This window comes from Ciconia boyciana, chromosome 2 (assembly GCF_034638445.1).
Source record: "Ciconia boyciana chromosome 2, ASM3463844v1, whole genome shotgun sequence".
In the NCBI taxonomy this organism is placed as follows: domain Eukaryota; kingdom Metazoa; phylum Chordata; class Aves; order Ciconiiformes; family Ciconiidae; genus Ciconia; species Ciconia boyciana.
The window spans coordinates 146633129-146646489 of NC_132935.1; the positions used below are offsets into that span (position 1 = coordinate 146633129).

The 13361-nt window shown below is 37.6% G+C and overlaps 1 protein-coding gene and 1 long non-coding RNA gene across 3 annotated transcripts in view; both read left to right on the forward strand.

The window, feature by feature from the left end:
• Positions 1-13361, forward strand: part of CACNB2 (calcium voltage-gated channel auxiliary subunit beta 2) — a 261310-nt gene that overhangs the window by 60692 nt on the left and 187257 nt on the right. The window lies entirely within an intron of this gene.
• Positions 15-3368, forward strand: LOC140648031 (uncharacterized). Its single transcript, XR_012041058.1, has 3 exons — positions 15-80; positions 1594-1713; positions 3309-3368. It is a non-coding gene; the product is annotated as an uncharacterized lncRNA (long non-coding RNA).

A 13361-nucleotide genomic window follows, 5' to 3' on the forward strand; every position in this document is an offset into this window, starting at 1 on the left:
GATGCTGTAGCCCCATTGGCTTTTAAAGAGCTTGAGCTGGATATGACAAGAGCTTACCATTAGCACACCCACTCGATGCAGTAAGTTTATAATTTTCTGACTGGGTAAGTTGTTTAGTCAAGCTGGTTAGCTGGTTAGTCAAGTCAAAAGCCCTGGACTGTGGAGTTCACCATACTTCTATCTTGGAGCTAGCCAGATTTGTCCCATGAAACATGAGAAAACAAGCCAGGAACCTCCTCTCTTTGTGCACTCTTTGGGCACTTCATGCTCCTGGTCCATTAATTTTTTTGGAAGAGGGAGATGCTAATATTGGAAGTAGATTTTTATGAAGTGATGGCTCAGTAGTTCTATGGGGTCTGTGGGACAGGAAAGGTCTTCCAAACTCCTTTCTTTAACATGTCCCCGTATGAGTCAGATGGGGTTTGCTCTGCAGGATATTTGCAGAGAGTTTGTGGATCAACTAATGGTGTGTATTTCATGTCACTATTACCTGCATTGCAGGTACCACTAATTCCAGTACATTGGGATGTGTAAGTGTATATAGTAGACAGCTTGGAATTTAACTTGAAGCATGATTCAACAAGGAGATGTGCTGAAATAAAGAGAAAAAATAAGAACTAGCAAGAAAAGGTTAAGGAGAAGGAAGTACTACAAGAACAGGTTAAAAGACTGGCTGTCTTTCTAAAGTATTTGCTGGGATTCAACCATATGGAGAGTTTGACTGCTGATTTGAAAGGAAGAAAAGCAGCTTTTATGTCAAGAAACATAAGGAGTACTGTGTCTTCCGTAGTCAAAAGATAGCATTACTGTGCCTGGTGTCAAGTCAGAAGATAGTGTATGTGTTCATAGGTATGCTTTTCTAAACTTAAAATCTGTATTCAGTACTTTTATTGTTGCCCAGTGCAGGAATTTCTCTATGTGATTTCAAGAACATTCACTAAAAATATTTTACCTTCAGTATTTTAAGAATTTTAATAGATAGATGAAGCAGTTCAATAGTATTTACAGATAATGTCATAAAATAGGTTTCTGGTTACTGACTTTTTATTTTACACTTTTTTTATTTTCTGTGGCATTATTTAATAACCCCTTTTATATTCAAATAGATGCAAAGGCAAGTTTCAAATTATTTAGTTACTCTTAATTGTTCTTTGGCCAATTTTGCCACCTAGTGGCTATAATTAAACAGAACAGTTCATTTTCTTGATTTTTTTAAAAAGTGATGTAGCACAGTACTGCTGTATTTTTTCCTTTGCACTGAATATTCTATGATTTTTGAGTTGGCATAATTTTCAGATGCAACTGAAACCATTCATAATATGCATATGAAAATAAGCACTTTGTCTTCTAATGTTGTTTAAAAGCTTAGTAAATAAGTGACTGCAAGTATAGGAGAGTTTAATACTAGGCAATTTTTTTTTTTTTTTTAAGAAAGTAGTCTTCTCATAATAGAATCAAAAGAAAAACTGTAAGCCCTGTTAAAATCTCATGAAAAGATGCAATTTTAGGCCTCTGCTTGTATGTACTACAGCCTGTTTTTTCCCTAATAGTATCCCCCTTGTAGCATATGTAAAATAAATCATCCTTCTTCAGATATCATCCCTACAATGCAGAGAAAGAAGAAACCTGCATCTGCAGTGCTTTTGCTTCTAGTATGCTTTATTAGGCACCTTTGCAGGCTGCTGAGTCCATAGTAGGAGTAATAAAGACTGTGTAAGTATTGTTTTCTCCCCTTTCACTTGCTCCTAGTTCTGATGCAGAACCAGATCAAAAAGAAATTAATATGACCCTAAACTGTAATTTCGTATGTTGTAGTGCTTTTATTTTAACTCTGCATTAGCGGTTTCCTCAGTCTCCTGTATCCTGCGATGGCATACATGCTATGAACAACCACAGTAGACAAGAAATGGGTGGGGCAGTGATGAACCCTAAAACCTCTGGACAGTGGTCCAGCTGCCGTCTCCTCTCTGGGCTACGCCAAGCCACAAGCAAAGCAGCTTCCCAATTTATAACTTATATGTAATTTTTTTTTCCTCTTTCTTTCTTGTTTTTTATATAGAAGCATTACCCTTTTTTTTCTTCCTCAAATGCTTCAAGCTGACCTTTTTAATACATTTTTACTAAATTTAAAGAGAGATGTTGAGGGAAAAATAATTCTTTCAACAGGAAAAAAGCATGTCTATCCATAACATGGGCATTTGAAATTAACAGTGATATTTAATGTTGGAAAATGTTATGATCACCATTGCAGCAAGTTGTTTTTTAGATGTGAGTTCTCTCCTTTCGATGTCTTTTATGTTTCAAAGGAAAAAATAGCTGTTCTTTGAGCAGCAGAGCTACAGAAGCTTGATTTCCTTTTGTTATATGTCCTTTTTTTCTTTTATATATCCCAATGACAAGAATTCTTTCTAGGCAAGTGACAGCATGCGCTCTGACTGATTCAAAGTTCTATGTGTGGTGATTTCCCACACGTATAGGCACAATATAGTATAATTGGCCTAGCAGAGCATGTGATGCTTGTTTATAATTTAGTATGATTTTGTAATTATCAGGATTTGGGTGTCTCTTATTTTATCCATCTTCTAGTACTTGCCAAGCCTGTAGAAATGAAATATCCTTGAAAACTCCAATATTTGAATTAAATTGACTGACAGCTGCAGAAGCTGATGAGGTTGTGAAAGGGAGGAGGATCTGCTGGATGAAAGAAATGATCACACAGTTACATAAAGCTTTGCCCCCTAAGAAACCTCATCTGAAAAGCTATGGGAAAGGCCATCCTACATCTTGATCAAAATATGGCCTAGAGAGCATTCTGCATATAAGAAACTAAAATAGCATGGACATCTTGTTAATGTTGTCATAGCATTCATATTATCAGATTCAATACAGCAAATTATTTAACTGTTGGAATATGTTCAATAAACCCCTAAAGTACAGGAGCGAGTAAACATAGGAGCAGAAAAAAAGGGGGAGGTGGTGCAGACTTTGTCTTTAATGAGAAATAAACAAGTCCTTGGCTTTTGAGCTGGGGACTAGGGAGAGGTGCTGATAGTCTCTGAGATGGCATTAGAGATGACCTTCACCCTGAAGGAGAAAACAAAGATGAATAGGTGTAGAAGCTGCCAAATGTGCGTTGCTAATGAGATTTCTGATACCATCTGTATATGCATGGTATGATCTGAACTGTTGGCAGAACATAGGTGAGAGTTAGAGTTCTCAGGTAGAAACAGTAGGATTGTAGACAAATTGGAGACAAGAAGAGAGGATATCATGTAGAATCATGGTGCGTTCAAATACCTGTCTGACAGGAAAACCTGAAAAGCAGGCTGCCAATACAGAGGATGATGGATACAAGTAGGGAATCACAAGAAAAGAAGTTGAAATGCAGTTGATGTTTCTGGATAACAAGAGGCAGAATGAACTGCAGGCAAAGGGAACGATGGGGCATAAAGAACCTCAACAGGCATGAAGAAGACAACATATGTCTGTGAGTAGAAATCCCTTTAAAGAAGACTAGATAGGTTGGATAGCAGATCACATAAAATCTCCTGCATCAGAGCGGTGGTCCATCTAGCATAGTAGTCTGTCTCTAAGAGCAGTTAAAAATAATGCTAGTTAGGGAGGGTATGAGAGAGCCTGTCGGCTTTATGAGGTCCCTTGTTCTCCTTGTTTTGTCAGCGGGTATATCCCTGACTATTTGCCTTTGTATCAGTTTAGGTATCAGCTGTCCTTGAATTTGTCCAGTCCCTTCTTCCCCAGTAGTGTCTGTGGTACTGCCAGTGGCAGCAAATTCCAGAATTTCATGCCTGATATTGTAATAAGTATTTTATTTTACTTGTTTTACTTTACTTGTTTGAAACTGATCTAGAAAATTTAAACTATGACTTGCTGATTGCGATTCTCTGACTGTAGATCTGTATGAGAAAAACTACAGCTATAGCTAGGATGATAGCTTGACAGATTAATACAAGCCAAGGTTAGTGATCATTTGAGGCAAATTGTTTATTATCTTTCTTTGGAGAGCTTTTAACATGTTGAAAAATGAGCTTAAAAAATGAGCTCGAAAAAATGTTACCTCTCTAGATTAACAGGCACAGTAAGGTTTGCATATATTGCCTCTTTCAGGATCGACTATGATAGCAATGAGGGACTGCCTTATTAAAAGATAATTTTAAAATTATTTAACCTATTTTTGCTCAGAAATTATGTATGCATAGATGATGTAAGCAAGAAGATTTTAAATATTGCTAATTAATTAATACATGCTAACTAGCAAAAATAGCATAATGATAGATCACTAAATCAAAAGATTTCACATTAAAAGGATTTTGCTTTTTTTCAGTCTACATTGAGAAATAGTTGTCTGCAACTTCAGCAGCTTTATAAGAAAATATAAATTAAAAATTGAGCAGTACAGCTCTAAAGTAAAGCCAGCCAGCATGAAGCCATCTTAATGAAAATGAAGACTCCTTAGTGCTAATATTCTTTTCCAGAGAAAGGCTGGCAGAGAAGAGGATGTTTATAACATTAATAGAAAGCCAACAATATTCATTTCTGGTGGAAGACAGGAAGGTGGGAGCCATAGTTGGCAAAAGCTCATTGTCAATGATTAAATCAGCAAACTGTTATTTAAGAATGTTAACTGAATGCAGAAGTCTTGAGCTAGTATTGCATATTTTTTATATTAAATTTAGTTACTTAGATTTTTTCTGGAGAATACAGATCATATATGGATGATACAGTAGAGGATATCCATTTGGAATACCAGTAAAAAAGCAGCTGACTGAAGAGAACGTCATTGTGCTCTTTCAAGCAGTAGAAGAGTTGACCATCAACGAAAGTAGGTTCTTGAAAAGCCTTGGGAGGAATTGAGTACAGCATGTGACCAGTAAAATGTCACGTGGAGAAAGACAACACCAATGGAGAGAAGTCATATTCTTAAGGTTATTTCCAGCACTTTCTGAGAGCCAGATTTTTTATACCTTTTTGTGTGTGTGTGTGTGTAATGTATTGCATAATACGTAGCAAATGCTTCATAAAAGTTGGACTGTTTTTGAGAATCCCATATAGGTTTTTACCAGTAACTTCATAAGCAAAATAAGTTTTTTGGTTTGGTTTTGATTTTTGAGGGGGAGGGACTGCATCACTTTCTCTACAGTTCACGAAACCAAGGGATTCAGAAACAGCTTATTCTGCCAAAAAGTCTGAGATGTTCTTGTCATAATTTCTCTGTCACCATAGACCCCTCATACAGTTTTGCATGGATGCTTAAAATGCTTTATTTGTAGATAACTGAGTGCCTTAAAATATCTCAAATGAGTTTCTCTGAAGTGCTGTATGGAAAGAATGTTAAATGAGTAAATTAATCTATTTAACAACTGACTAATATGCCAAAAACCGTTAGCTAAAAATAATACATTATTTCGTAAACGCTGACTCAGATAAACTGCTAAGAAGTGGGCCTGAAAAGCTTTAGAAGAAGGATTACATTTAGAAGCAAATTAAACATTTTTATGTAAATTTAGGAATCCATTCAAGTACTTAAAACGAAGTTGTTGTTGTGATGCAACTGAGAAAATCAGACCTAAATATTTGTGTGTACAAATTTTAGGGGGAGAGGCCTTTCTGAGGGACAGTGGTTTGCACTGAGTATCCATACCACTAAGCTGACGTCTTAGAAAAATAACTCTTAATAATCTTTGAAGGGTCATGGTGATTGGGGAGGCTTTGTGAGGACTGGAAGAAAGCAAATATAACCACAGTCTTCATGAAGGGTGAGAAGGAGGATCTGGGGAACTACAGGCTGGTCAGCCTTACCTTGATCCCTGTGAAGGTGATGGAGCAAATCCTCTCAGAAACCATTATTAAACGTATGGAGGACAAGTAGGTGACTGGAAGCAGTCAGTATAGATTTATAAAGGGCAAATCAGGCTTGACTAGCTTGACAGCCTTTTACGATGAGCTGATTGGCTTAGAAGACAAGGGGAGAAGAGTGAATGCTGTTTATCTTGCCTCTGGCAAGGTTTCCCAAGCTGTTTCCCAGGACATCCTCGTAGACAAAATGATGGACTAAATAAGTGGATGGTGAAGTGGACTGAAGTCTGTCAGAACTGCCAGGCTCGAAGGGTTGTGATCAGCGGCATGAAGTCCAGCCCAGCTGGAGGCCAGTCACTAGTTTTGTGCCCCAGGCGTGGTCCTGGAGCCAATGCAATTTAACCTCTTCATTAGTAGTCTGGATGATTGAGCAGAGTGTACCCTCAGCAAGTTTGCAGATGCTACAAAACTGGGAGGAGCAGGTGATACACCAGGGGGTTGTGCTGCCATCCAAATGGATCTCAACAGGCTGGAGAAATGGACTGACAGGAACCTCACAAAGTTCAACAAAGGGAAGTGCGAAGTCTTGCACCTGGGAAAGAATAACCCCATGCACCAGTACAGACTGGGGCTGATCAGCTAGAAAGCAGCTTTGTAGAAAAGGCCCTGGGGGTCCTGGTGGACTGCAAGTGAACATTAGCAGCAAAGGCCAACAGCCTCCTGCGCTGTGTTAGGAAGGTCAAGGGAGGTGATCCTTGCCATCTGCTCAGCTGTGGTGAGAGATATCTGGAGTGCTTGGTCCCGTTCTGGGCTCCCTAGGTGAGACGAGAGACATGGACATTCTGGAGTGAGTGCAGCCAAGGGCCACAAACTTGATAAAGGGCTTGGAGCCTGTGTCATGAGGACAGGCTGAGAGGGCTGGCTGGGACTGTTCAGCTGGAGAAGGGAAGGCTCAGGGGGATCTTCTCCATATGTATAAATACCTGCATGGAAGGAGTAAAGAAGACAGAGCTAGATTCTTCTCAGTGGTGCCCCATGACAGGACAAGAGGCAATGGGCACAAATTGAAATACAGGAAATTACAACTAAGCATAAAAAAAAGCTTTTTTTCTGTGGGGATGGTCAAGCACTTTAATGGGTTGCCCAGAGAGGTTATGGAGTCTCCATCCTTGGAGGTAGTTTGAAACTCTCAGGACACAGCCCTGAGCAACCTGCTCTAGCTGAGCCTGTTCTGAGCAGGGGGTTGGACTCGATGATCTGCAGTGGTGCCTTCTCACCTCAACTGTTCTGTAATTCTGTGGATAAACTGAAATAATAATTTAATGGAACTTATCTGTAAAGGATCCTGAAAGTAGCATAGGGTGGACAGTAATTTTTCTGTGACTTGTTTTGAGGAGGGGTTGTGTCTTGTGGTTTTTTTTCATCCAGAAAAAGGATTCAACATGGTTTTATTCCATCATCGCTCTCATTTGGAGTGGATGTGATGCCATTTGAGGTAGCTGGGGCAGCTGTGCCTTGAGCTTGCTGGCACTGAACACTTCAGATCCATCTCATTAGCCCTGGGCAGTCACTTGATCAGATTATGGAAGGTCTGGCCACGAGCTTTGGGTGACTGAGCTGGCAGAGGCTTTACCCAGATAGTGCTGGTTAGCTGAGGAAGCCAATCAAAGTAAATGATAACAATTTTCTGGCAGCCTCTTTTTCTTTTCCCACCTTTCAGTTTATATAACCTGTGAAATGAAGCACTTGAGGGGAATACAAATAGCTGTATCACTCATTCACCCTCTAAGGGTTCATTCCTACTCAACCTTTCATGCCAGCCTGTTAATTTAATTTCAGATAAAAACTTTTGTCCTTTCTTCCATGCTGTTTCAATATTGGAGAAGCTGCCTCTAAATATTTGAAAATCAACATCACCAATTACTTTAAAACAATTCTAAAGTTTCTCCTTATTTATTGTACCTGTTGGTATATTTGTCACCACAGTGTTACTGTTTCTTCCTGCTCCCCAAGTGTCTGCACCAATCTTTTGAATGTTGTTTTATATGTATCTGATAAGCTTCTCTTTTGAAGGTGCTATCATTTTTCCCTATGTGCAAAAATAAAATTATTCATGGAGAACATTAACCTTGGTATTGTCTTAATGATAATGGCTAACTAAAAGTTCATTTCAAAAATATATCACAAGAAATACAAGACCAGAAGAATTGCTGTGTTCATAGAGCTATTTTTTTCGATGTTAGAGCATGGAAAAAATAGCTTTCACTGGCTTGACAGTATTCTGTCTTTTAGTGAGATTTTCTGCTTTTTAGTTATTCTTGGGTTAGGTGCCTTGTTACACCTTCAATTTAAGGTAGCATGGAGGTTTTTTAATTAGAGTGGCAATGTTAAGGGGGGTTTTGGTTGCAGATTGGCCAAGAAACATTAGATTAGATTGTTGCAGTTTACCTAAAGGCTAAGTTCACCTAGAAAGTACAGGAAGGATAGTGATAAAATTTGCTGCCTGAATAGTCATCATTGTTTCTTTAAACGCAATAAACACTGCTAGACATTACAAATGTGGTAATGAGAATGAGCAAGATGAAAGTAAAATCCAGTGTATGTGCTGAAGAAAATTTAACAGAAGATGTAAATGGTCTGATTCTGTATTCATTGCATTGTCCTATGGGGACTGTAAACAAAGTCATATCTGAAGAACATAAAATTTTACTGGATTTCAATTACAGATGAGTTTGACTTGGAGATACTTGTGTCCCTTCTATCCCCAAAATAGTCATCCCTTCCCCACCCCTCCATAAAAAGCAACTTAGAATCACGTTGAAAGAAATGTCTTTGGTAATTGTTGGAAGTATGGTCATGACAAAGTATTTTAGTAATTTGGGAGTAGGAGGGGAAAGGGACAACCAAACAATTTTCCTGCCTATGTTGAAAGCAGAGATTTTATTGTTGATTATGAAATCTTTGGTTGTGAGAGTAGATGCACGCTAATTTGAGTGAGAGTTATGATACTGATTTTGTAAGGGATGCTCATGTTGCTGTGGGTCTTGATGAGTTTTAGGAAGAGTTAGAAATATAGATGCATTTATCTTCTTCAGAAGCAATTGAAACTTCTAAAATTAATTGCTACTTTTTCATATTTTTTGCTTTACCAGTGCAAGAAACACTTATGCAAAACCAGTATTATTGATGATTTCCACACAAATTTCACAAATCTTTAAAAAAAGTTAAATGTATAACATATAGCTGAACTATGGCTTTCATACTGGTGTTAGTTTATATTTGGATCTTCCCCAAGAGTAAAAAGTAGTCATTATAAGGAGAGAATATAGAGAACTGATTGTTATGTATGTATGTACGCAACTGCTGTATTATTCTTTCTAGCTTTATTTGATTAGCTGTTTTGAACAAGTGGTTCTTTTTTATGGTAATGTTCAATATGTCCTGACTTCCAAATGCTTTTTTCTTCCTGCTAGTTGTCATTATTACTGTATTTATTAATGGTTTTGCTAGAATAACTCTTAAACAGTCCTGATCTGAAGAGATGAATGGTCTGCATTGTTTATTCGTCCGGTATATTGTTTTTGCACTGTGAAATTGTTACAAGGACTCTTCCTTATGTGTCGTCGTGAAGTACCAACTTCTGTCCTTCTGCTAAAGATAAATCATTACCTATCTGACTGTATAGTAGGAGGTAAAATAAAGCTAACTTAGATTTAGGTGTATAAATTCGGTTCTTACATCCACAATTTCCTGGTTTTAATTATATTAGTCTTAGTATATTTTTTTAAGATACTGAGAGCATCTGCAGGTCCAGCTGAGATGAGTTATCAACAATACATCTTCACTAACAATTGTGGCTTTACACCAAAAGTACATTTGGCTTAGAAAGACCAGTCAACCCACTGGTGTCCATAGGAACTGCTGGTTGTTAAATGGTCTGGAAAAATAACTACCAAAAAAAACCCCAAACCAGTCAAGCTAGTGATATTGGAATGGCTAAATATGCATTTTGGTCCCCAAAGACACATAGATGCTTAACACTGCTGATTATTTATTTTTTTTTTTTTAAAGAGGGAAATTGCACATGAAAAAAATGTAATTGAAATTGGCAGGAGTTAGGTGCCTAAATTGAGTTTTAGTTGCCAGATTTGGGGCTTGTAAATGTTAAGCCTCTTAGTTACGTGATTTTAGCACAGAGTCAGAGGGCTTCCTGCTCCTGTGGGCAGACCTTCATTATCTTCCACTGGAATAAAACTCTCTCCTGACTGTTCAGCCAGTTTGAGTACCTGATACCATTTTGCCTACATACAGATAATTTGCATTCTTTGGAGTCCCCTCTTTCAAGCTTGGAAGCCAAACTAATCTCTGAGGAACACCATCTTCTCTTTCTTTACCCTTTTGAGAAGATTTAACCCTTTCATTAGCCATCATCACACAGCCTACATAAAGACAGGGTAGAAATATCTTGTATAATCTCTAATTTTTTCATTGCAGATTTTAATAATAAACTCAGTAATGAAATGAAAAAGAAAAGTACCTTTACCTTTTAAAAGTAATATATTGGTCCTCTTATTTTACTATTTTAAGCATACTGTGTATACTATTTTTTAGCAAAATGCTGGTGGTGAAAGAGTTAAGTTTGCCTCAGTGTTAAAAAAGTAAGTGAATCGTATTCATCTGACTGGAGATGTACAGTACAGGAGACATGTGAGACTCTTAGACCACTGCCATAAATTACTGAAGGATTTAATTTTAAGATTTAATACACCTATTAAGCCTTTTCAGAACTGGATTATTCAGTCCCTCCCAGAAGAAGAGTGATGAACTGTGATCATAAACAGGTTAATTTAATCTGACCTGATTTCAGATGTGTCCCCTTATTGCTTTAAGGATAATAATTTTTCATTATATTTATTTTTTCAAAATCATTATCCATAAGTCTCAATTATCCAAGTATTTAATTAGCTCTGTCAGTGTTTTAGGTAAAAAAAAAAAAAAAAGAAAAAGAAAAAAGAAAAAAAAAGGGTGTTAATCTCAAAGTCTAAGTGTGTATTCTGAGTTTTTATGTTCTCTCAAGTTCTTTTTGTAAACAGTATCAGCAGAGGAGACTGTGCCTCTGATGCAAGTCAGGTAGTAAGGCCACTCAGCAGTCCTGCCTACAATTCATGTGAAACGCGTCTCGCCAGACAAAGCATCTGACTATTTGGAGGGTGGTTCTGTAGTCTTGAGAATCCAGAGTGAATTAAAGTCTAGACTCCGTCATTTTTTCAGGCTGTTGGGAAGGGATAAATAACAAATCAGATATGCCCAAGATAGAACAGAGGTAACGCTGAAGCAAGGATGCTCTTGCTGGTTTGTGCATTGGGAAGAAAGCTGTAATAGCAGCAGCAGCAGTAACAACAGCAGCAGCGGCAGCAGCAGCAGCAAGAGACCTTCGGAAAGCTGGGTGTTGCAGTAGTCTGAGATATAAAGATCCTGTTACATCTCTGTCTTTCCTAAATTCAGAATGGTTGATGCAAACCTTATGCCACGTGTAGTAAAAGATGTATATGAATACGGAATTTGCTTTGTAATAACTGGATGCTGAGGAAATAAAGACGTGCCTCTGGGTTTTTGTTGTTGGTTTTTTTCTTTCTTTCTTTTTTTTTTTTTTAAATCATCTGGAACAGAAGAGATTGATTGACTCAGAGAAAGTAAGTTTCATCTGTCTTCAAGATAATTTAAAAGAACAGCTTGGGAGCTGGAGGGTGACTGTTTTTCTACCTGTTTCCTTGCACCTGGGGCTGAAAAGTGAGGAGAGATGGACAGTGTCTCAGAGGAGACGGGAATGACCGAACCTTGGTGAAAGCATACACTGCTTGTTGTCTGCTGTCCTCTTCATGCAGTGCTGTGGGCTGGTGCACCGACGGCGAGTACGGGTTTCCTATGTAAGTTTTCGTTTGTATTAGAATGATGCTAACTTGTATGATCAACTCCTAATATATTAGATGGTATGGTATGCCTCAGGCAGGTATTTTAATGTATATCTGAGTGACTGACCAGAGCACTAAGTATCTGTGAAGTAAGTTTTTACAGCACAGAGTCACAAGGATCATTTTAACAGGTATGAGTTTCTTGTCATCTATTTTTTCAGAACTTGTTCATATCAAGAATATATCTTATTTCAAAATGACCTGCAGTGTTAAAAGACTGGAAGTCTTACCCTTCTGAGTTCTTTTTTAAATTGTGTATTTTTTCTTGCTAGTAGCTCTGTGTAAGTGGAGTCATTAGAAAAGGACATCTCTATTTATCCATATATGATAACTGAAAATCAATTAAAGTTATAAGCAATTATGGACTAGCACAAAAATTATTTGAAAGACCCTGAGGAAGATAAAAATCATCTCATGAGGTAGTTCTTTTGAAAAAGAGCAGTAGCACAGTGGCAGAAGTATGGCCTGATGGTTTGCGTGGTTTGTTTGCTTTCCAGAGCAGGGTATTTCAATACTCTGATATGATAAGACTGCTCTCTATTGCAAAATGGCTGTCTCTAATAAATTCCACAAGGAAAGCCAGTGCCAAAGCTTAAGTATTAGTAATGAAAAAGATTGGCTATTAGCTGAAATAAGTCTGAACTATACTCAGCTGACGTGATAATCTCCTAAGTAATTCATTTATGTTTTAACATTCCTTTTCTATTCTGCTGTTCAGTTGTCAGATAGACGTGATAAGAAACAGGAGGTTGAAACGATCTGGCTAAGCTGCAAATTGAAATTGCTGAGTATTTGCAACAAGCAGCTTGTAGCTTGTTGCACAAAAGAGCAAATATATCAGGAGAAATAGTTCTGTTGTCAGGAATGCTGTCTGTTTCTCTGTCGTAGAAAGCTCTTTTACACAATGCTTAAAAAATGATCACAGAACAAGCAAGGTCATAAATAGGTGTGATCTAAGTCAAAGTTTGTGTAGGGGATTGATGGAGAGAATAAAATTATTAAAAAGAAAACAAATCTCTCCTTCAGAATATATCACAGAGATGTAAACAATTAGAAATGTGAGTGTGGTCATAGTTGTTTTGCACAGCTAATTTGACTTTGGCTGTATTTTGTTCTCACTGGTGCAACAGTTGATACTGTTCTGTAAGAAGCAGGCAGAAGCACGGAGATTCAGATGAGAACTTTGCTCAAGGTTAGAACTTAAACAGTACAGTATTTTGCATAAATTATGCAAAACCCAACGTGTAGTTCATTTTAACCATCAATTCAATATAAAATCAAAACTTGGACATCTGTTATGCAGATACTTATTTGATATAGAGCTATTCCCACTGTTATGCAGAAACTGAAATATGAATGCATTGAAAGCACTTCTTATTTGTTAGCTCTCTCATGCCAGTGGAGTTTAGGGCATATGAAAATAATGACCTCTTGAGATGCATCACCCACCCTTTAATTTCTTCTTGTTATTGTTACTTAACAGTAGCACCCGCCACTGTGAATAATATTATCTAGACAGAATAAAATATTCACAACCTGGAAGTGTCAGAATACTTGTTTGTGAACCGTGACATC